The sequence below is a fragment of the Aotus nancymaae genome, unplaced genomic scaffold (assembly GCF_030222135.1).
Source record: "Aotus nancymaae isolate 86718 unplaced genomic scaffold, 86718_ANA_hifiasm-v0.15.2.pri h1tg000025l, whole genome shotgun sequence".
NCBI lineage: Eukaryota > Metazoa > Chordata > Mammalia > Primates > Aotidae > Aotus > Aotus nancymaae.
The window spans coordinates 12,391,268-12,415,409 of NW_026988438.1; the positions used below are offsets into that span (position 1 = coordinate 12,391,268).

At 35.4% G+C, this 24,142-nt stretch overlaps 1 protein-coding gene across 3 annotated transcripts in view; it reads right to left on the reverse strand.

Moving 5' to 3' along the window:
• The window catches only part of C1GALT1 (core 1 synthase, glycoprotein-N-acetylgalactosamine 3-beta-galactosyltransferase 1), a 57,361-nt gene that overhangs the window by 26,091 nt on the left and 7,128 nt on the right, over positions 1 to 24,142 (reverse strand). The window contains exon 1 of one of the 3 annotated variants that reach the window (XM_012450758.2): positions 6,854 to 6,946. The exons of the other annotated variants lie outside the window; for them this stretch is intronic. The gene's annotated coding sequence lies outside the window, so the exon portion shown is untranslated. Of the gene's footprint in view, positions 1 to 6,853; positions 6,947 to 24,142 lie in introns of those variants that run through there. 3 annotated transcript variants of the gene reach the window in all.

The window sequence follows — 24,142 nt, forward strand, 5'->3', positions numbered from 1 at the left end:
CACAGATCAGTCTTTAAAAGTATCCTGACCTTTACTCTTAAACTTTTTAAGTATCCAGGAAAAAAGCAAACAAGCAAGGCAAAGGAAAAGCATTAGCAGAACTACAAAGGAAAAAGGCAGCTTTCTCCTCTGTATCACCATATGGCAAAAGAAATGCTGTAAAAACGAAAGTTTTGAATGGGAAAACATATGCTCACAATCTCAGATAATTAGCAAGCTGTCATTCAAGAATCAAAATCATAGGAAGACATTTTCAAATATGTAAGAACTCAGTACCCATATATCCTTGATATACTACCTAAAGATATAACTCAACAAGGAATCTAAATTGAAGAAAAGTAAAGAAAAGAAAAGAAAAGCGTAGGCTACGCTAGGCTAGGCTAGAATAGAATAGAATGGAAAAGAAATGAAACACCAGCCCGGGCAACATGGTGAAATCCCATCTCTACCAAAAATACAAAAAAATTAGCCAGGTGTGGAGGTGCGCACCTGTGGTCCCAGCTACTTGCAAGGATTGCTGGAGCCTGGGAGGTTGAGGTTGCAGTGAGCCAAGATCAAGCCACTGCACTCCAACCTGGGTGGACAGAGTGACACCTGGTCTCAAAAAAAAAAAAAAAGAAAGAAAGAAAAAAGAAAAACCCCCACACAAATCACAAATGGAGAAATCATACAATGAAAGGATTGGCAAAAGACATGTGATCTCTTTTGATATAAAACTAAAGAATCTGTGTGTGGCTGGGCACTGTGATTCATGCCTGTCATCCCAGCACTTTGGGAGGCTGAGGTGGGCAGATCATCTGAGGTCATGAGTTCCAAACCAGCCTGGCCAACATGGAGAAACCTCATCTCTATTAAAACGATTTTTAAAACTTAGCTGGGCACAGTGGCAGGTGCCTGTAATCCCAGCTACTGGGGAGACTGAGGCAGGAGAACTGCTTGAACCTGGAAGGCAGAGGTTGCAGTGAGCCGAGATCGCACTACTGCACTCCATCCAGCCTGGGCAACAGAGCAAGACCCTGTCTCAGCAAAAAAAACCAAAAAAACAGCAAAGCAAAAATGGCATATGTTGCCAATTGAAATGAAGTGGGAGATAAGAGAGAATGTGCTTCTAAGAAGTATGTGTTCTAATTTCATCACGTAAGTAACTCAGTTGTCATTTTTTAAAAAAAGACTTAACTATAAAAATCTTCACACATGCATAAAACTCATATACCCATCATATAGACTGAATTATAATAAAAAATTTAGCATACTTTATTCTTTCTTCAAAGGATTATAGTATTTTAATGCAAATCTTAAACATTAAGTCATCTCTTTTCTACATACTTCTGTATACCTTTCTGAAAATACCAACATTTTCTTAAAAGCTACAATGCCATTACTAAATGCCTAACAAATTAGCAATAATTATTTGGAATCATCTAACCCACAGTTTGTAATCAAATTTCCCCAACTGTCTTCTGTAATCAAACTGTCTCAATTAGCACACAAATGTCTTTTCACAGTTGGTTTGTTCAAATCAGAATTCAAATTGTATTCACGTTCACAGATAAAATGAAAAATAAAATAACACTTTATATAACAAATAGCTATTAAACATAAAAACCTTAATGAACAAACATTTCTATTTAAAAGAAAGCTTATTATCAAACCTGACTCAAGATACACAACCTAATAGACAAATAACCATAGAAAAAATAAAATATGTTGTCAAAGAGTCAGACTTCAAAAAGATCCAGACTTCAAAAAGGTTCAGACTTTCCTGGACAAAGTCTCTCAATCTGACATAAAACAATTTTTGGACTACATAAATCATTCTAGAAAATCAAGGAACAGAAATTAACCAATTCTTCTTTAATATAAAAGTTTGATGACATTATCTGACAAACAGAACCCAAAGAACAGCATAGAAAACTTCAGTCCAATTTCACTCCAAACTATTATATAATTAAAAAGAATGATGCACAATTATTAGTAGTTATCTTAAGTTGGATCTTTTGGCAGGACACTCTACTGCCAAAGATCTCTACTGCACAAGATGATGCGCCTGTGTGAAAGTGATTTATTAGAAAGTATTCCCTGGAAAAACTTGTAGGGAAATAGGACAGGAAAGGGAAAGAAGCTAAGCAAGGGTAAGACACCAAGGAAGGTCCCATAGAGGATAATTTTAGCTCAGTCCCTCAGGGTAGCTCTGGTGTTAATGTAGGTCACACCTCAGATTTGACTCATACCATTATTCATTGGTTAAGAGCTGTTCTCAGGAAGCAAATTTTCCAGACACTTCCACAGCGTGTACATTGGCGAAACAGGCTCTGGCATGGTGAGGGTGGCCTTGTAACAAGCCTTAGGAGCTAGATGTTGAGAATGAATACACACTAGGAGTCTGAGAACAGGAAGGAAACATAGGCCTATGGACACTGGGCATCATCTGCTACAATAATTTTAGAATATAGAAGGTTAAAAACCACTTTGTTTGGATTTGCATTATGCAACTCCTAAGAGGTTGAGCAATAAATCACTCCAGTTGGATCAAACTACAAAACCCAGAGGTGATTAGTCCCAACAACTTTTATAGATATTTCAATTAGTTTTTTATTAGCTACTCTGAATTATCAACACCAGTTAAGAATCACCAGACATTTTAAGGAATGCTCCGATAAGAAAGAAAAAGACAAAGTCACATTTAAATCAACTTGGTAGAGATTATGCAACGAGATGAAAACTTAATAACAAACAAAATACCACCATTAATATCCTGAGAGAGAAAAGATGCCATGCCATTGCATTCATGAAGAACAAGATACCAGTTTTTAAAAATCAGAAGACAAGACTCCTAAAAATTAAATATGAGAAAAATTGAAAGCTTCAAATAGAACAGATGTAAATCAGATAAAGAAATCTCCCCAAAAGTAAGCAAAGTTAAAAGACAAGAAAGACAAGATGATGGAAAACAAGAAAAAAGTTATGATAACTAAAGATCAGTTTAGAGGTCCAGATAAGAGAAGAGGAAATCATTAGCTTAATATTTCAAAGATATTTTCACACTGAAAGGATCCAATGATACTCAGCATGGCAAATAAAAACAGACTCATAAAGACATATTATCATGAAATCTCAGAATGCGTGGGTCAAAAAAGCCATCCTGCAAACTTTCAGAGAGGAACAAAAGGTCACATACAAGAAACCAGAAAATAAGTGGTTCTGGACTTTTGCACAACATTGAAAGCTAAAAAGCAGTGGAGAAACTCCTTTGAAATTCTGAGGAAAAGTAATTTTCAACCTAAAATTTTATACCCAAACTATTGAACAAGTGTGAAGGAAGAATACAAATGCTCTAAAGACATGACAGTTTTTGTTTAGATCAATAGTCAGCATATGTCGTATTTTAAAGCACCAGTAGGACACTGATGTAGAAATGTTGAACAAGCTGTTGGAGATACAGGTCTGGGACTGGGAGAAGATTCAGAATTGGTCACCTGTATATTTGAATTACAAATTAAAAAGAACAGTCAAATCTAAAATATAACATAGCAAATAAAAATAGGTAACACTGAGTAATTACTCATTGGAAAGGATATTCTTCTAAATGCTTTAAATTAATTTACCATATCATCTTTCCACAACCCTATGCTGGATAACAGAGTTGTATAAATCCCTATTAATTTTAATTGCTTGCTATATGGTCTGCTACCATTAAAAAAAACTCAAAAGAAAAGTTAAGATTCTCTTTAGCATACTCCCCTCTTTTTACTCAGCCACTCCACTCTTAATCTAAGACAATCTTAATAAAAAATAAAAAGCATTCATGAACAGTACCTGTACATAATAAGCTTCCAAGTATGTGCTAAATGAAAGATTTATAACCCCAAATCAGAATCAATACAAGGTAAAATTATATAAACTAAGTTATACCCAAACTAAATTATATAAACTAAGATTATACAATTTAAATTTTTGAAGATCACCTTTTATTATGAAAACATATTAGAACATAAGTGAACACAAATATTTTACATATGATTTTATATCCAATTCTATACAAAATTTTATATACAATGTTATTCCAATTATGTGCTTTAAAAAACTGATCTTAAAAAAAGACTAGAAGAAAACAAACCAAAATATTTAAAATGCTTCTAGTTTCAATAGGATGAGGGGCAACTAAGATTATTTTTCTAAATTGAGTTTAATGAATATATATTTCTTAAGCAGCTCTCAAAAATTAATCTTAGAATCCCTTTAAACTCTTAATTAGTATGGCCCTCCAAATAGTTTTTATTATGTAGGTTTTATCTATTGATTATATTTTTATTAGAAATTAATTATTTAAGGCTTTATTTTTTTAAGAGTAGTTTTAGATTCACAACAAAATTGAGAGGAAGGAGAACAGAGATTTCCTAATACTCTCTGCCCCAACATATGCCTAGCTTTCTCTATCAGCATTCCTCACCAGAGGATACATTTGTTACAACAGATAAACCTACACTGACACACCATTACTACCCAAAGTCTACAGTTTATATGAGGGTTCACTTTTAGTGTTGTACGTTCTCTGGGTTTGGACAAACGTACAATGATGTGTATCTGTTGTTACAGTATCATAGAGTATTTTCATTCCCCAGAAGCCTCTGCGTAAACTATTTATTCAAAACAGTAATGTTAAACTCACTATTTGTTAACACAAATAATGTATTTTATGAAACATTACTATGTTCCCTTTTAAAATGAGAAAGTGGCACTGCTTTAAATTTCTACAAATCTTAGTAACTGGCTTAACAGAAAACAGCTGGATCTGGAATTCCACATCTCCTTCTGCATTTAATTTGTTGCAATGTCGTATATCATGTAACTTCTAGGAAACCTGACTGTACACTTGTGACAGAATGTAAGAGAAGTGCAAATAACATCTTGATATTAGTATAGTTGTGACTTTATGGACCTCCTGAAAAGGTCTGAGAGACCTCAGTTTCCCCAGACCATACTTTGAGAATTGCTGCATTATTTTTGACAAAAATTTTCTTCCTCCAAAAATATTGAATGGTGGCTGGTAGCCTGCTGGATTACGAAATAAACAGGATGGAGGCTTGAGAGTTCTCTCATTTCTGGATGACTAGAACTCAAATGGGAACATGGTATATTCAATCTCCATTCTCTGTACAATGAAAGACAATGTTTAAAGCAGGGAAGCAAAGCTTCTCCTTAGTTCAGTGCTCTTTCCACTTGATTCAGGTTCAATTCTCTTTAAGTATAACTAGGTTTGGAAATTCCAGTCTGAATGTTAGCTACTAAGGAGTATCCACAAGAGGAAATCTGGTATTCTTTTCCTTCCTCCCTCTATTTTGATATAATCAAGTAGTATAACACTAACTTTGTGTATTATAGAAAACATTGAGAATGTAGGAAATATTGTGGGCTCATAGAATAGAAACACAAAAGCATTCTTACCTTTTGATATCTGAACCTGAAATTGGTGGGAACATTTTTTAAAAATAGAAACACGGTTTGAGATTTATATCAACTTGATTTTAAACCCAATTACAAGGTTTTATGTAATCTTTAGAAGGTGCTACCAATTGAAGACCTTTCCAAGTGTTAAAAATTATACTAGGAGCCAAAGATATAGTTACTAGCATATCTTCTACTGTACTGATTGTAAACTCTCACAAGGCGAAATAGAATATCTTACCTCTCAGAGTTGCTATGATTCTTTTTATGAGACACTAGTGTAATACACAATAACTAGAGCTTGTAATGAGAAGGCAAAGCAGCTCACCTTATTCATTCCTCACCCCCAAATCTAATATCTCTACACTGCTCTATTTTAACCACTCTGTGATGACACTTTTTTTCTCCATTATATGATCATTTTTCCTTGGACCAGTAACTTTTACTACTCTCTGCCAACAACCCCATAGAGACTTCACCTAACAGTCTTGTTTTAAAGATATAATACTTTCCAATGCCACAAAATTAAATCCAACTACTTAATTTGGTATACAGGGTCTAGCTGTAGTTTACCTTCCTGCCATTTTATTTCTGACATTCCCTATTTCTAGGCCTACACTGGGCCTTTCTCCAAGTCTTCCATGGCCTTCTATATAGATTACTTTGACTATTCTAGTCTTTCTGACTGCAGTCCCTGACCTGATTTTGTCTACTCCACAGACACATAACTAACTTTTAAAGGTTATCTTAGTTTTAGCACTTTCCACTGCTCCCCTTCCCTAACTCCCATGGCCAAACTATAATACTATCCCATCAAGTGTTTTCTTATTCCTTTATTTATACCTTTATTATATATTCCTCAGTAAAGCTCCTCCTGAATGGCAGGTATGGCTCATTTATCTTTCTCTCGCCAGTACCTAACATACTGCTCAGCTTGCAAAAGCCATCTAGTTTTCTGAAGGGTGGAGGGGGGAGGTACAGTTGAAATGATTTTTCTAAATCAATACCTATGCTGCCTGATTTATGAAACAAAATTGCTTCTGGGCCAGGCATGGTGGCTCATGCCTGTAATTCTAAAATTTTGGGAGGCCAAGGTGGGAGGATCACTTGAGCTCAGTACAAGGCTGCAATGAACTATGACCGTACCACTGCACTCCAGCCTGGGCAACAGAGTGAAATTCTTCTTCTTTAAATAAATAAGTAAAAACAACAACAAAAATTGCTTCTGTTGTATTTCAAAATCATGCCTGCACCTCTGAAATTTTTGACAGTTTTCTCAAAGCTTTTAAAGAAGTTTCTATCTTATTAAACAAAAAGGAATAAAAATGAAATAATTTAACAGTGAATAAAGCATATGCCCACATAGTCATTAAGATTTTACCCACGGCCAGGTGCAAGCGGCATGTACCTGTAGTCTCAGCTACTTGGGAGGCTGAGGCAGGAGAATCACTTGTGAATGACCACTACACTCCAGCCTGGGTGATGTAGCAAGACCATGTCTCTTAAAAAAAAAAAAGAAGAAGAATTTGCTTACTATGAAATCAAGTCTGGTTTCATCATTTGAAGCTTTAAAGTACACTTTATAATACAAAGCATAAACTGGACATATAACATGAGCTATACAGATGCTTCACAATCAAGTTAAAATCAAGTTGCATAAGTCTCAAGTTGGAATTCAATTTTTTAAAATATTCCCACAATTTTAGGTTCAGAAAATAAAAAGTCAGAACAGCTTTTTGTTACTTTTCCAAGAGTTTACAAATATTTTTTGCATCCTCAATAGGTTTTACAATGCCCAAGGTTGGGAGAAAGTTATACTGCTTTATCACATTGAAAACTTCTCAACGAATATCCTATCTGCCTTTCCCAGGAGTAGACTGACCTTTATTCATTAACAAGATTCAAAAGGCTATGTATGAGACATACCTGGAAGTAGATTATTCTTGAAAAGCTTGTCTTTTTTGTTTTTTCTGCATCATGCTCCTATTTCTATACTTATAAGCAGAAAGTGTCCATTTAAGACAAGGGTGCAGGTTATTAACACTGTATTTAATATTTGAAGCACTATCCAATCCAACTGCACAAGAAGATAATGGTACAAATATTTCAGAAGAGGTGGTAAAATCATCATTAACTACAGATACAATGGTCGTCTTTGGAAAGAAAACTAAAATGCTGTCCAAAAACAAAACAGTAAATTCACTTAAGGCTGCCATTTACAAAATATGTGAAGTCAATCACTTTTTATATACAGATAATAAGCAATTTATAATGGAAGACCATGTTGCAATAACAAACAAAAAAGCTATAAGTAACAAAGAATAACAAAACTAGAAAGGTATAGACTCTACATAAAAAAAACTATAATTCCATGAAAAATCTAAAATAAAACTGAGTAAACGGAAAGACAAAATATGTTGTGAGATAAGAAGAATCCATGATTAAGTTAGAGGATTTCTGGAAGATAGTAGAGTAGAAAGCACCAATAATCAGTCTGTATACCCAAAGAACACTTATGCTGGTAGAAATCTATCTGATACAATTATTTTGAAACTCTCAAAGTATACTGAAAGCTTCAAGTTTCAAGAAAAAGTCCTGGACAGTAAGGTAAATTGTGGCTGATTTCAGTTATTTACTCAGCAATAGCTACCCACCCCACCCTCAGTCCCTCAGAAAGGCAACTGTGCATGTGTTCCTGGAGTAGCTCATATGTAGTTGTGGGAGTTGGGGTGGGCAATAAGGACCCCATCCTCCAAATATCAGGAATGGGTGTTCTAACTATTAACTGCTACTTCTGATCACGAAGATATAGATGCAGGCAAGCCCCTCTCCTTCTAGCTGAGGCAACTTATGGGGGACTTAAAGGCTGGTGCTTTCCCCAACACTCTTCATTTTTCTCCTTTTCTTTTTTTGGGAGCCAGACATTAAAGACTGAGGCATTCAAAAGCAACTGCATATATAAGGAAAAATAGAAATTCACTATATAGTGCCCCTTTATCCACAGATAGTACTGAACTTACACATATTGTGTTTTTTCCTAAATATACACACCTATGAGAAAGTTTGATGTGTAAATTAGGCACAATAAGATATTAACAAATAATAAAAAAACAATTACAGCACTATGTCAGCATCACTATTCTTGTGCCCTGGGGTCATTAGGGTCATTACGTAAAATAAAGGTTAACTGAACACAAACACTGCAATACCATGACAGTCAACCCAATAATCAAGACAGCTATTAAGTGACTATCAGGTGAGCATTGTATACAGTGTGCATATGATGGACAAAGGGGTAATTCCTGAGCAGGTTGGAACAAGATTTCATCATGCTACTCAGAACAGAAATAAACTTATTAATTGTTTATTCCTTAAGTTTATTCTGAAGTTTTCCATTTAATATTTTTGGACCACTGTTGACCATAACTGAAACTTAAGTAAGTGAAACCAAGGATAAGGAGGGACTATTGTACACATATTTAGCTTAGGGCACAGACACAGAAAAGACCTGAAAATACCCTAATTTTACATCTCAGACTGATCTTTAGCAAAGAGACAGACTGCAACAATTAAAAAAATAAAAGATAGCAAACCCTGGGGAAGCGATACTACCTGATTTCCAGAGTTACCACATTAAATTCAAGCATCTAGTTTTCAACAAAAAAAATCACAAGGTATACAAAGAAACAGAAAAATATGGCCCACCGAAAGAAAATAAATAAATAAATTGTCCCTGAGAAAAACCTGATGGTAGATCTATTAAACAAAGACCACAAAACAACTTTCTGAAAAATGCTCAAAGAACTAAAGGAAAATGTGGACCAAGTTTAGAAAATGATGTATGAACAAAATGGAAATATGAATAAAGACATGGAAAATCTGAGCCAGGCACAGTGGTGCACAACTACAGTCCCAGATACTCAGGAAGCTGAGATGGAAGGATTGCTTGAGCCCAGGAGTTTGAGTCCAGCCTGGAAATAGAGCAAGACCTCATCTCTTTAAACAGAAGGCAAGAGAGTAAGAGGATGAAAACCTAAAAAGATACACACAAAAATTCTGAAGCTGAAAAGTACAATGAATGAAATTAAAAATCCACTAGAGAGACTGAAAGGCAGATTTGGACACGGAGAATAAAGAATCAATGAACTTGGAGAGAGAGCAACTGAAATTACTGAGTCTTAGGAAAAGAAAGAAAAAAGACTAAAGAAATGTGGTCCTAAGGGACTTGTGAAACCATCAAGTAGGCGTACACACACATTGTCATAGTCTCAATTAATGGAGAGAGAAAAAAATGTTTGAAGAAACAATGGCTGAAAAATCCCAATTTAATAAAAGACATGAATATAAACATCTAAGAAGCTGAAAAAGACTCCAAGCAGAATGACATCAAAGAGACTGATAGCAAAACACATTACAATGAAACCACTAAAAGGCAAAGAGAAAATCCTGAAAGCTGAAAGAAAGAAGTAATTCATTACACATAAGCAGTCCTCAATAAAATTATCAGATTTTTCATCAGACACCTTAGAGGACAGAAGGCAGTAAGCTAATATATTTAAGATATTAAAACAAAAAAATTGTCAACTATGAATCCTATATATAGAAAAACTGTCCTTTAAAAAAAAAGCTGAGTCATTCTCAAATAAAACATTCTCAAGTAAAAAGCTGAGAGAGTTCATTACCAATAGACCTGCTCTGTAGAGCAGAATTCTGCAGGATGAAACAAATGAATACTAGATAATAACTTGAAGCTATATAAAAAAATAAAAATTGCAGTGACAGTAAATATACAGGCAATTATAAAAGCTAGTATTATTGCAACTTTAGTTTGTAACTCCACATTTTGTTTTCTACATAAGAGACTAACACATTAAAAATTAGTTTATATTTTTTGACACACGATGTACAAAGATGTAATTATGCAACATCAACAGGAAGTGGCGATGGAATTGTAAAAAAACATAATTTTTGTATGTTACTGAAATGAAGCTGGTATAAACAGCGATTATAATTTTTAAATATTAAGTGTAATGATCATGGTAACCAAAGAAAATAGCTTATAAAATACACACACACACAAATATGACAGTAATGTACGAAATTAAGGTTAAAAAAAAAAACCCATAAAGCACATAGAAAAAAAATGGCAAAATGACAGTTCTTCCTTATGATTTTAAATGTAAATGGTTAAACTCTAATCAAAAGACATTGGCAGAATGGATAAACATCATCTAACTACATGCTGTCTACAAAAAACTCACATCAGAACCAAATACACAATCAGGGTAAAATTGAAGGCATGGAAAAAAGATATTCCATTCAAACAAGAACCAAGCAAACAGAAGTGCCATACCAGTATCAGACAAAATTGACTTTAAGTCAAAAAAGGTTACGAAAGACAAAAAAAAATTATAATATTAATAAAAGATTCAAAACAGAAAAATATATAACAATTATAGTTGACCCTTGAACAACATGGGTCTGAACTGTGTAGGTCAATTTATATGTGCATCTTCTTTTACCTCTGCAACCCAGGAGACATCAAGTCCAGTCCTTCCTTTTCCTCAATCCAATGTGAAGAGGACAAGAATGAAGGGGTATACGATGATCTACTTCCACGTAATGAACTGTAAATTTTCTCTGCTTGATAATTTTCTTAACACATTATTTTCTGCAGTTTATTTTATCCTAAGAACACAGTATACAATACATATAAAATATGTGTTAATCAACTGCTTATGTTATCAGTAAGACTTCCAATGGTAGTCTATTAATAGTTAAATTTTGGAAGAGTCAAAAGTTATATGCAGATTTCTGACTGTGTGAGGGAATAGCACCCCAACCTCTGTGTTGTTCAAGGCTCAGCTATACAAACATTTACATGCCTAATAACAGATCACTGAGATATATGAAGCAAAGGTGAAAGAAATATAAGGAGAAATAGTTATATAATAATAGTTGGAGACTTCAGTTCCCCACTCTTAATAATGAACACAACTATAGAGAATAGAGAACCTGAACACCACAATAAACCAACTTGGTCTAACAGACACAGACTGAATGTTCTGCCTAAAAATAACCAAATAAATATTGTTCTTAAGTACACATGGGATATTTCCCAGGATAGACCATATGTTAGGCTACAGATAAAGTCTTAATAGATTTTAAAAGACAGATATCATACAAAGTATCTTCTCTGAGCACAATAGAAATCAAGAAAAGAAGGAAAATGAAAATTCACAAATGTGTGGAAATCAAACAACTAATGGTGTGAAGAATAAATCACAACAGTAATTAGAAAATAGAGACAAATGAAAAACACAACATAAGGAAATTTATGAAACACAGATAAAGCAGTGCTAAGAGAGAAATTTATAGTTATTAACACTTACATGAAACAAAAAGAATGTTCTCAATTCAATAACCTATTTTTACAACTTCAAAACTAGAAAAAGAACAAACTAAACCTAAAGGTAGCAGAAGAAATAAAATAATGAAGAAAAGAACAGAGAGAAACAAAATAGAAAATAGGAAAGCAACATGGAAAAATCAATGAAACTAAAAGTTGGTTCTTCAAAAAGAAACAATACTGATAAATCTCTAGCTACACTGACTAAGAAAAAGAGAAAGACTCAAATTACTGAAATCAGAAATCAAAGTAGGGCACTGCTACCAGTTTTACAGAAATATAAAGGATTATAAGAGGATAACATGAACAACTGAATGCCAACAACTGCATGCTCTAGACGAGAAAAAACTGTTAGAAACACGAAACTTACTGAAACAGAATCACAAATCTGAAAATTTGTGAAAATCTGAAAATCCTATACTACTAAGAAGACTGAATCAATAATAAAAAATCTCCCAAGAAAGAAAAGCCCTGGACATGATGGCTTCACAGGTGAATTCTACCCAACATCTGAAAAAGAACTGAAACCAAGCCTTCTAAAACCTTTCTAAAAAAAAAACAGAAGAGGAGGGAACACTTCCTGATTCATTCTGTGAGGCCAGCGTTACCCTGATACCAAAGCCAGACAAAGAAACTACAAACCAACAGAGGATACTAGAAACTGGGAAGGGAAAGGGGGGCATAGGGAGAGCTCTGTTAAAGGACACAAAATTACAGCTAATGATAATAGTTGCAGCAATGAATTATTGTATTTTATAGTACTGTAGGATGACTATAATTAACAACAATATATAGTTTCAAACAGCTGGGAGGACACTGAATGTTCCTAACACAAAGAAGTGGTAAGTCTTTGAGATGATGGATATATGCTAATTATCCTGATATATGTACTTCAACATCGCTATGTACTCCATAAATATGTACAATGATTTTGTCAATTAAAAATTTTTTTAGAAAAAGAAATGAGAGCAACCTGAAGAGAGAGAGAAAAAAAAATTCAAACCAATATCCATTATTAACAGTAATGTAAAAGTTCTCAACAAAATACTAGCAAACTGAATTCAGCAGCATATTATAAGATTATACAACATGACCAAGTGGGATTTATCCTGGAATGGTTTTACATATGGAAATCAATCAAGGCAATACACCCCATTAACAGAATTAAGAAGGAAAAAAAAATGCTACATGGTCATCTCAACTGATGCAGAAAGAGCATCTGACAAAATTCAATATCCTATCATGATAAAAACACTCCACAAACTAGGAAATTACTTCAACATAATAAAAGCCATATATGAGAAACCCACAGTGAATATCACACACAATAGTAAAGGACTAAAAGCTTTTCCTCTAAGATCAAATGGTAAAGGACTAAAAGCTTTTCTTCTAAATCCAGAACAAGGCAAGAATGTCTGATTTCACCACTTCTATTCAACATAGTACTGGAAGTTAGAGCAATTAGGATAGAAAATGAAACAAAAGACATCCAAATTGGAAAGAAAAAGTAAAACTATCTTCTTACAGATGATATGATCTTATATGCAGGAAACCCTAAAGATTCAAAAAAATCCTGTTAGAACTAATAAATCAATTCAGCAAAAAAAGCAGGATACAAAGTCAACACATAAAAATGAGTTACACTTTTATACACTAACGAGAACAATTTTTTAAAGTAATAATTCCATTTATAATAGCATAAAAAAGAAACCTCAGGAATTAACCAAGACAGTGAAAAATCTGTACAACAAAAACTACAAAACGCTGCTGAAAGAAATTAAAGAACAGATAAATAAATGGAAAGACACTACATGTTCATCGATTGGAAAACTTAATATTGTTAAGATGTCAATACTACCCAAAGTGATCTATAGATTCAATGCAGTTCCTACTGAAATCCCAACGTTTTCTGCAGAAATAGAAAAATCCATTCTAAAATTCATACAGAATTAAAGAACCCTGAATAGCCGAAACAATTTTGAAAGAGGAACAAAACTAGAGAACTCATACTTACTGATTTCAAAACTTACTACAAAGCTACATTTGTCCAAACAGTGTGGTACTAGCATGAAAACAGATATAAAGATCAATGAAATAATGAATTCACAGGAAAAAACAAGCATCTCACTTTATGGTCATAGGAGTTTTGGGAAGCGAGCCAAGACCATTCAATGGGAAAAGGACAGTGGTTTTTCTTTTTTTAACAAGTGGTACTGGGAAAACTGGATATCCACATGCAAAAGAATGAAGTTGGACTTTTATGTAACACAATACACGAAAACTGACTCAAAATGGGAAAATAATGGTAGATAGTGAACAGGATTAACTTGCAGCTCCCACTCAGAGAGACGCAGCAGTGTGTGGAGACTCACATCGTGAATTTTTGCTCCAAGAACTACCACAGGAACATACCAGGGAAACCTAGAGAAACCACAGACCTTTCAAAGGAAGAGGTTTACTGCTGCTGGTCCCCTGAGACAGCTGGAAAACTGTGAGTGCTCAATGTGTGAGAGGGAATGTTCACCCCAGAACACACATCTTCACTGGGAAACTGAAGGACCAGTTGACGAGAGAAGGATGTGACCTCACCTGGAGCTGAGATTAATTTAGAGAGCTGTGAGAAATATAAGGATAAAGGAAGAAGCGGAAGGCCCTGTGGGCACTCTTGGTCATCAGGGAAGCCATTCCTGACTGTCTCACAGAGGTCCTTGGGGAGGGCTGCCAGTGGAACTGGGAAAAGACTACAAGAATAAGGAAATTTCCAGCTGAACTGTGTAACAATTTTAAACAAACGCAAAGTTTCCTGGACAGAATCCGGGGAGGAGGTGAACAGGCAGTGCAGAAAGCAGCAAAGAAACCTTGGTAGGTAGGTTAAGTGTGAATTCTTAAAGCCCTGCTTACTTTCTCAGGGGAGAGGCCTGTAGCCTGGAGCAACTTCTCATACCTGCTCTACAGCTTCCTGGAAGCTTTATACTGCTGGAAGGGGCACCTTGGGAGTGGGACTGGCCTTTCCGGCTTTGTGGAAGCTGAGTGAGGCCTGTTACTGCTGATTTTCCTCCACTTTTCTGATGACCTGTATGACACAGTAGAGACAGCCATAATCCCCTGGAGAATATAACTTCACTGGCCTAAGAACCACACCCCCATCTTCTACAGCAGCCACAGCAAGCCCCACCCAAGGGGAGTCTCAGCTCAGACACGCCTAACCCAGCCCCAACCTGACGGTCTTTCTCTACCCACCCTGGTAATCTAAGACAAAGGATATAATCTCCTGGGAGCTCTATGACCCCACCCACCACCTGAGAAACCGAAATACCTCTATTGGCAACCCTAGGGCAAGCTTGTATCCTCTTTATACTATCACAGTTGATTCTTTCTTGAAAGTGCCACCTCCTGGCTGGAAGCCAACCAACACAAAAACAGTATACTAAATGAAACTACAACCAAAGACCCTCACAGAATCCACTTCACTCCCCTGCTATCTCCACCAGAGCAGGTGATGGTATCCATGGCTGAGACACCTGAAGATAGATCACATCACAGGACTCTTTTCAGACACTTCCCAGTACCAGCCTTGAGCCTGGCAGGCCTGCTGAATGGCTAGACCCAGAAGAGAAATAATCACTACAGCTCAGCTCTCAGGAAGCCACATCCCTAGGGAAAGGGGGACAGCACCACATCATGGGTGCACCCAGTGGGACAAACTAACCTGAATAACAGCCCTTGAGCCCCAGATCTTCCCCCTGACATAATCTACCCAAATAACCAGAAAAACAATTCTGGTAATATGACAAAACAAAGTTCCTTAATACCTCCAAAAGATCACACTAGCTCACCAGAAATGGATCCAAACTAAGAAGACGTCTCTAAATTTCCAGAAAAAGAATTCAAAAGGTTGATTATTAAGCTACTCAAGAAGGCATCAAAGAAAGGTGAATACCAACCTAAAATTAAAAAAAAAAAAGTGTTATAGAATATGAACAGAAAAATCTCCATAGAAATAGCTGACATAAATAAAAAACAATCACAATTTCTAGAAATAAAAGATACACTCAGAGAAATGCAAAATACACTGGAAAGTCTCAGCAACAAAATCAAACAAGTAGAAGAAAGAACTTCAGAGCTTGAAGACAAAGCTTTTGAATTAATCCAATTTGACAAAGACAAAGAAAAAAAATCAAGCCAAAAAAAAAAAAAGAACAAAGACCACAAGAAGTTTGGGATTATGTTAAATGACCTAACCTAGGTATTCCCAAGGAAGAAGATAATCTAAAAGTTTGGAAAACATATTTGAAGGAATAACTGAGTGTTGGAAACAGGTTTATAACGCTGGAAAAAATCCACACAGAGACAATGGATCACTCAGCAAGACTAGTTTACTTCCTGCAGAAAGGGTGCCACTTGCCAACAGTCTTGCCATGAGAGCAAACCTGAACAAGGAGACGGGGACATTAGTAACTTTCATAACCTGACACAATCACCCTACTGCCGTGTCCAGTTTCCACTGTCTGGAATGGGACCTCATATTTTATGCTTGACCTGATTGGCTAAAAACTTGGAAATTTCCTGAATAGATAAGGGGAAAGAAGACAAAAAAGAAGACCAGGAAAAAGAGGAAGCTAGTCAGGAAAAGGTTAGGAGGGTTTCCAAATACGGAATAGCATGCACCAGAGTTTGGAGTTTGCCCAGTTTGGTTCAGACATGCCGGAGCAAGTCAAGGTAGCTGATTTAAGATGTGGCTCATTCAGAGAATATATATATGGGTATAGGTTTATGCTAACAGCGGACAATGGCCATACAGCAAGAGATTGTAACTCCTTATAATGTAGTCTAGGGTATAAACTTTGAAGAACTTTCCCATCTCTCACATTGAGGAAAACTTTCCTGACCTTGCTAGAGATCTAGACACACAAATAAAACAAGCACAAAGAACACTAGGAAATTCATTGCAAAAAGACCATCACCTAGGCACACAGTTATCAGGTTATCTAAAATCAAGATGAAAGAAAGAGTCTTAACAGCTGTCAGGCAAAAGAATCAGGTAACCTACAAAGGAAAACCTATAGAGTAACAGCAGATTTCTCAGCAGAAACCCTACAACTTAGAAGGAATTGGGGCCCTATCTTTAGCCTACTTAGACAAAACAACTATCAGTCAAGAATTTGTATCTAGTGATATTAAGGTTCATAAATAAAAGAAACATAGAGTCTTTTTCAGACAAATGTTGAGAGAATTCACCACTACCAAGCCAGCAAGAACTGCTAAAAGGAGCTCTAAATCTTTTTTTTTTTTTTTGGAGACGGAGTTTCGCTCTTGTTACCCAGGCTGGAGTGCAATGGCGCGATCTCGGCTCACCGCAACCTCCGCCTCCTGGGTTCAGGCAATTCTCCTGCCTCAGCCTCCTGAGTAGCCGGGATTACAGGCACGCGCCACCATGCCCAGCTAATTTTTTGTATTACTAGAGACGGGGTTTCACCATGTTGACCAGGATGGTCTCGATCTCTTGACCTCGTGATCCACCCGCCTCGGCCTCCCAAAGTGCTGGGATTACAGGCTTGAGCCACCGCGCCCGGCCAGGAGCTCTAAATCTTGAAACAAAACCTTAAATACACCAAAATAGAACCTCCTTAAGGTAAAAATCTCACAGGACCTATAAAACAATAACACAATGAAAAAAAACGAGTTATTCAGGAAACAACTAACACAATGAATAGACTAGTACCTTACTTCTCAATATTAAGGCTGAATGTAATTGGTGTAAACACTCCACTTAAAAGATACAGAATAACAGAATGAATAAGAATTCACCAACCAAGAATTCACCAGATATTTTCTTGAAGTATCTGCTGCCTTTAAGAAACTCATCTGACATATAAGGACTCACACAAACTTAAGGTAAAACATTGGGAAGAGATATTCCATTCCAATGGACACCGAAAGTGAGCAGAAGTAGCTATTTTTGTATCAGACAAAACAGACTTTAAAGCAACAACAATTATAAAAGACAAAGAGGGACATTGTATCATGACAAAAGGCCTTGTCCAACAAGAAAATACCACAATCCTAAATATATATGCACCTAACACTGGAGCTCCCTAATTTATAAAACGATTACTACTAGACTTTAGAAATGAGATAAATAGCAACACAACAATAGTGGGGAACTTCAATACTCCACTGATGGCACAAGTCATCAAGACAGAAAGTCAACAGAGAAACAATGGACTTAAACTATACCCCACAGAACAAGCAGACTTAACAGATATTTACGGGATACTCTACCAACAACTAAAGAATATACATCCTATTCATCAGTACATGGAACCTTCTCCAAGATAGACCACGAAAGGCCACAAAACAAGTCTCAACAAATTTAAGAAAATCAAAATTATAGCAAGTACTCTATCATGTTATAGTGGAATAAAATTGGAAATCAACTCCAAAAGGAACCCTCAAAACCACACAAATACATGGAAATTAAATAACCTACTCCTGAATGATTATTCAGTCAACAATGATATCAAGATGGAAATTTAAAAATCCTCTGAACTGAATGATAAGTGACACAACCTATCAAAACTTCTGGGATAAAGCAAAAGTGGTGCTAAGAGGAAAGTTTACAGCAATGAATGCCTATATCAAAAAGTCTGAAAGAGCACAAATAGACAATCTATCGGGTTACACCTCAAGGAACTAAAGAAACAAGAACAAACCAAACCCAAACCCAGCAGAAGAAAGAAAACAACAAAGGTCAGAGCATAACTAAATGAAACTGAAACAAAGAAAAAAACAAACAAAAAACTCAAAAGATAAATGAAAGACAAAGCTGGTTCTTTGAAAAGATAAAATTGATAAGACCATTAGTGAGATTAACCAAGCAAAGAGAGAAGATCCAAATAACCTCAATTAAAAAGGAAATAGGAGCTATCACAACTGATACCACAGAAATACAAAAGATCATTCAAGGCTACTCTGAACCACCTTGATGCACACAAACTAGAAAACCTAGAGGAGATGGATAAATTCCTGAAAATATACAACCCTCCTAGATTAAACCAGGAAGAAAATAGAAACTCTGAACAGACCGACAACAAGCAGCAAGACTGAAATGGTAATTAAAACTGCCAACAAAAGAAGTCCTGGCCCAGATGGATTCAGAGCTGAATTCTATCATTCAAAAAAGAATTGGTACCAATCCTATTGGCACTGTCCTACAATATAGAGAAAGAGGAAACCCTCAGTAATTCATTCTATGAAGCTAGTACCACCCTAATACCAAAACCAGTAAAGTACCTAACAAAAAAAAGAGAACTACAGGCCAATATCCCTGATGAACACAGATGCAAAAATCCTCAACAAAATACTAGCTAACCAAATCCAACAGCATTACCAAAAAGATAACACACCATTATCAAGTGGGTTTCATTCTAGGGATGCATGGATGGTTTAACATACACAAGTCAATAAATGTGATAGACCACATAAACAATTAAAAACAAAAATCATATGATCATCTCAATAGACACAGCAAAGTCATCTGACAAAATTCAGTATCCCTTTATAATTAAAACACTCAGCAAAACTGGCATAGAAGGGACATGACTTAAGCTAATAAAAGCCATCTATGACAAACCCACAGCCAACATTATACTGAACGGGGAAAAGTTGAAAGCATTTCCCCTGAGAACTAGAACAAGACAAGGATGCCCAGTCTCACCACTTCTATTCAACATAGTACTGGAAGTCCTAGCCAGAGTGATCAGACAAAACAAGGAAATAAAGGGCATCCAAATCAGTAAAGAGGAAGTCAAACTGTTGCTGTTTGCATATACCAAGAAAACTAAAGATTCATCCAAAAAGCTCCTAGAACTGGCAAAAGAATTCAGTAAAGTTTCAGGATACAAAATTAATGTACACAAATTGGCAGCATGGCTATACACCAACAGCGACCAAGCTGAGAATCAGATCAAGAACGCAACCCCTTGGACTATAGCTGCAAAAAAATAAAATACTTAGGAATATACCTAAGGAAGTAAAAGACTTCTACAAGAAAAACTACAAAACACTGCTGAAAGAATCACAGACGACACAAACAAATGGAAACACATCCCATGCTCATGGATGGGTAGAGGAAATACTGAGAAAATGACCATACTGCCAAAAGCAATCTACAGATTCAATGCAATTCCCATCAAAATATCACCATCATTCTTTGCAGAGCTAGTAAAAACAATTCTAAAATTCACAGGAAACCAAAAAAGAACACACATAGCCAAACCAAGACTAAGCAAAAACCAAAACCAAAACAAACCCTCAAAACCCACAAATCTGGATGTATCATATTACCCAAATTCAAACTAAACTAAACAGCATGGTACTGGTATGAAAACAGGCACACAGACTAATGAAACAGAATAGAGAACCCAGAAATAAAGCCAAATACCTACAGCCAACTGATCTTTGACAAAGCAAACAAAAACATAAAGTGGAGAAAGGACACCCTATTCAACAAATGGTGCTGGGATAACTGGCAAGCCACATAGACAAGATTGAAACTAGATCCTCATCTCTCACCTTATACAAAGATGAACTCAAGATTAGATCAAAGACATAAATCTTTTCGGACCGGAAATCATAGACATCCTAGAAGATAACCTCGGAAAAACCCTTCTAGACATAGGCAAAGACTTCATGACCAAGAGCTCAAAAGCAAATTCAACAGAAACAAAGAGAAATAGATGAGACTTAATTAAACTAAAAAGCTTCTGCACAGCAAAGGAAATAATCAGTAAACAGACAACCCAAAGAGTGGGAGAAAATCTTCATAAACTACACATCTGACAAAGGTCTAATATCCAGAATCTATCAAAAAACCCAAACAAATCAGCAAGAAAAAACCAAACAATTCCATCAAAAAGTGGGCTAAGGACATGAATAGACAATCCCCAAAAGAAAATACACAAATGTCCAACAAACATATGAAAAAATGCTCAACATAACTAATTATCAGGGAAATGCAAATCAAAACCACAATGAGATACCAACTTACTCCTGCAAGAATGGCCATAATAAAAAAAAACAAAAAATAATAGTTGTTGGCATCAATGTGGTAAAAAGGGAACACTTTTACACAGCTGCTGGGAATGTAAATTAGTATAACCACTATGGAAAATGGTGTGGTGATTCCTTAAGGAACCAAAAGTAGATCTACCCAGCAATCCCACTACTGGGTATCTATCTACACAGAGAAAAAGAAGTCATTATATGAAAAAGGCACTTGAACACACATTTATAGCAACACAATTTGTAACTGCAAAAATATACAATCAGCCCAAATGCCCATCAATTAACAAGTGGATAAAGAAAATGTGGTATGTATAATATACACACACAGCATGGAATACTACTCAGCTATAAAAAGTAATGAAATAATGGCATTCACAGCAACGTGGATGGAGTTAGAGATTATTATTCTAAGTAAAGTGATTCAGGAATGGAAAACCAAACATTGTATGTTGTCACTCATGGGTGGGAGCTAAGCTATGAGGATGCAAAGGTATAGAATGATGCAATGAACTTTGGGAACTTGAAGCAAAGGGTGAGAAGGGGTGAGGGATAAATGACTACACATTGGGTACTGTGTACACTGCTTGGGTGAGTGGTGCACCCAAATTTCAAAAATCACTACCAAAAAACCTATCCATGTAAACAGACACTACCTGCTCCCCCAAAAACCTATTGCAATAAAAAAAAAAGAAAAACTCAAAATGGATCAAACACCTAAATATAAGATCTAAAACTATAAAATTCTTAGAACATTGAACAAAAGAGCTTCATAACATTATATTTGGCAATGATTTCTTGAATGTGACAGCAAAGGCAGAGTCATTGAAAGAAAATATTGGCAAATTAGATTTCATGAAAAATTTTTAAATTTGTGCGTAAGACCGTATTAACAGTAAAAAAGACAACCACAGAATGGGCGAAAATATCTGCAAATCATGTACAGAATGAGTGAAAATATCTGCAAATCATGTATCTGATAAGAGATTAGTATCCAAAATATATAGAAAATTCCTAAAACTCAACCAAAAAAAAAAGTCAACTTGATTCAATAATGTGCAAAAGACTCAAATAAACATTTCTCCTAAGAAGATACACGAAGGGTCAATAAGCACATGAAGATACTCAACATCTCTAATCATCAGCAAAACAAATCAAAACTACAATGTGATGCTGCCTCATACCCATAAGAATGGCTACCATCAAAAATCAGAAAATACCAACTGTTGGAGAGAATGTGGAGAAATTGGAACCCTTGTATACTGTTGATATGAAAGTAAAATGTTAATGCTGCTGTGGAAAACAGTATGAAAATTACTCAAAAAATTAAAAATAGAATTATCATATGATCCAGCAATTCTACTTCTGGATATATATCCCTTGAGAGCAGAGTTTCAAGAAGGTATTTGTACACTCATGTTCACAGTAGCAGTATTCACAGGTGCTAAAATGTGAAGCAAACCAAGTGTTGACTGAAGGATGAATGAACAAACAATATTGGTATTTACATACAATGGAAGTATTATTCAGCCTTAAAAAGTAAGGATATTCTGACATATGCTACAAAATGAATGAATCTTGAGGACATTTTGCTAAATGAAATAAGCCAATCCCAAAGAGACAAATAATGCACAATTCCACTTACATGAAGTACTCTGAAGTACTGAAAATCAGAGATAGAAGAGAATTTTGGTTTCCAGGGTCTGTGGAAAAGTGAGAATGGAGAGCTATTGTTTAAATGGATGTAGAGCTTCAGTTTTACAAAATAAAGAGTTTTGGAGATAGACAGCAGTGATGGTTGCACAACAATATAAATGTACTTAATACCACTGATCTGTAAACTTAAAAATGATGATGATGGTAAACTTTATATGTATTTTAATCACAATTTTAAAAAACTGAAAAAAGGTATCAATGATAACAATGTTGATTTCCTCCAAATTAACCTGTATTTCCTCCAAACTAACCAGCTAAAACACAGGAAGATTTTTAAAAATTATATAACTTGGCAAAAAGTATTCTAAAACTTTGGACCAATAAACATGTGAGTGTAACTGGGAAATTCCGAAAAGGGGCATTGTGGGAAGGGGTGTATTATTCTGATCAGATCCATTTTAAGTTATAAAAAGATTTTTAAAAAATAATATGGCAAAAATTATTCTAAATGTTATCTGGAAAAACAGGTGAGTATAACTGGAAAGTTCTTAAAAGGGGAACTTGGGGGAGGGGAAGAGACAAAATTTACTACATATAAAAATATATTACCTTAAAAAAAGGTAAAGTAATGAAAACAATTTGATATTGAGACTGAAAAGACTATGAGTCTGTTAAAAAAATGCATTTGTTAATACTAAAGACAATGTGTTGAGAAACTGTTCTCTGCAATCAGACTGTCAAAAACTATGTTGTTTGAAATTACATAAAGTGAGAATGGAACATCCCACTCTTGCACTGATGGTGGATCATTATGAAACAGAAGCAGCCTCAATTTGCAACGCAGAGCTTCAGATAAGGGGTTTCCAGACACAACATTCCACATGTATTTTGTAGTCTCCAGGGAATCAGAATCCTGAGTCAGCTTCTTAGCCTAGGCCTGGTGTTTACTAACCCTTGAAACACAGTCTTGCTGTGCTTTAAGCTTATCAAATATTGTTGCATTTAAACTTTGTCCAAATTCCACCCTTCTCCAAAATCCTATAATAACCCTGGTTCCTTCTTTAGTGAAATGCTGGCATTTCCTTCGCTGTGCAAGTCTCCCTCGCTGCAGCAAGCTAATTAACCTTTGTCAGCCTACAGATGTGTCCCGGTGGTCTTTACCAGATGGATTTTATAAAGAGACTTTATCAGCTTGAAACAAAGAATCTATGAAAAACAAAAGTTCCTATGGAAATTTAATACATAATAGCACCTCAAATCAAGAAAAAGATGGCTTATTGAAGAAATGGTATTGAATTAATTAATCTTTTGAGAAAAAAACAAAACCAGCTGGATCCCTAACTTTCTGGTAACAATTCCAAATGTTTCTAAGATTTCAGTATTTCAGAAAATGGAATTAAAACAAAACTGGAAGAAAATATAGTTTTGCATTTTTATATTACGCATTGAGATCTCTCCTGAACTTGGAAGCTATGACTATTAAAAAACCATGAATTTATTCACTGGATAAATTTCTGGCAATGAAGTCGCTGGTTAAAAGGTATAATTCTTTATGAAATATATTTTTTA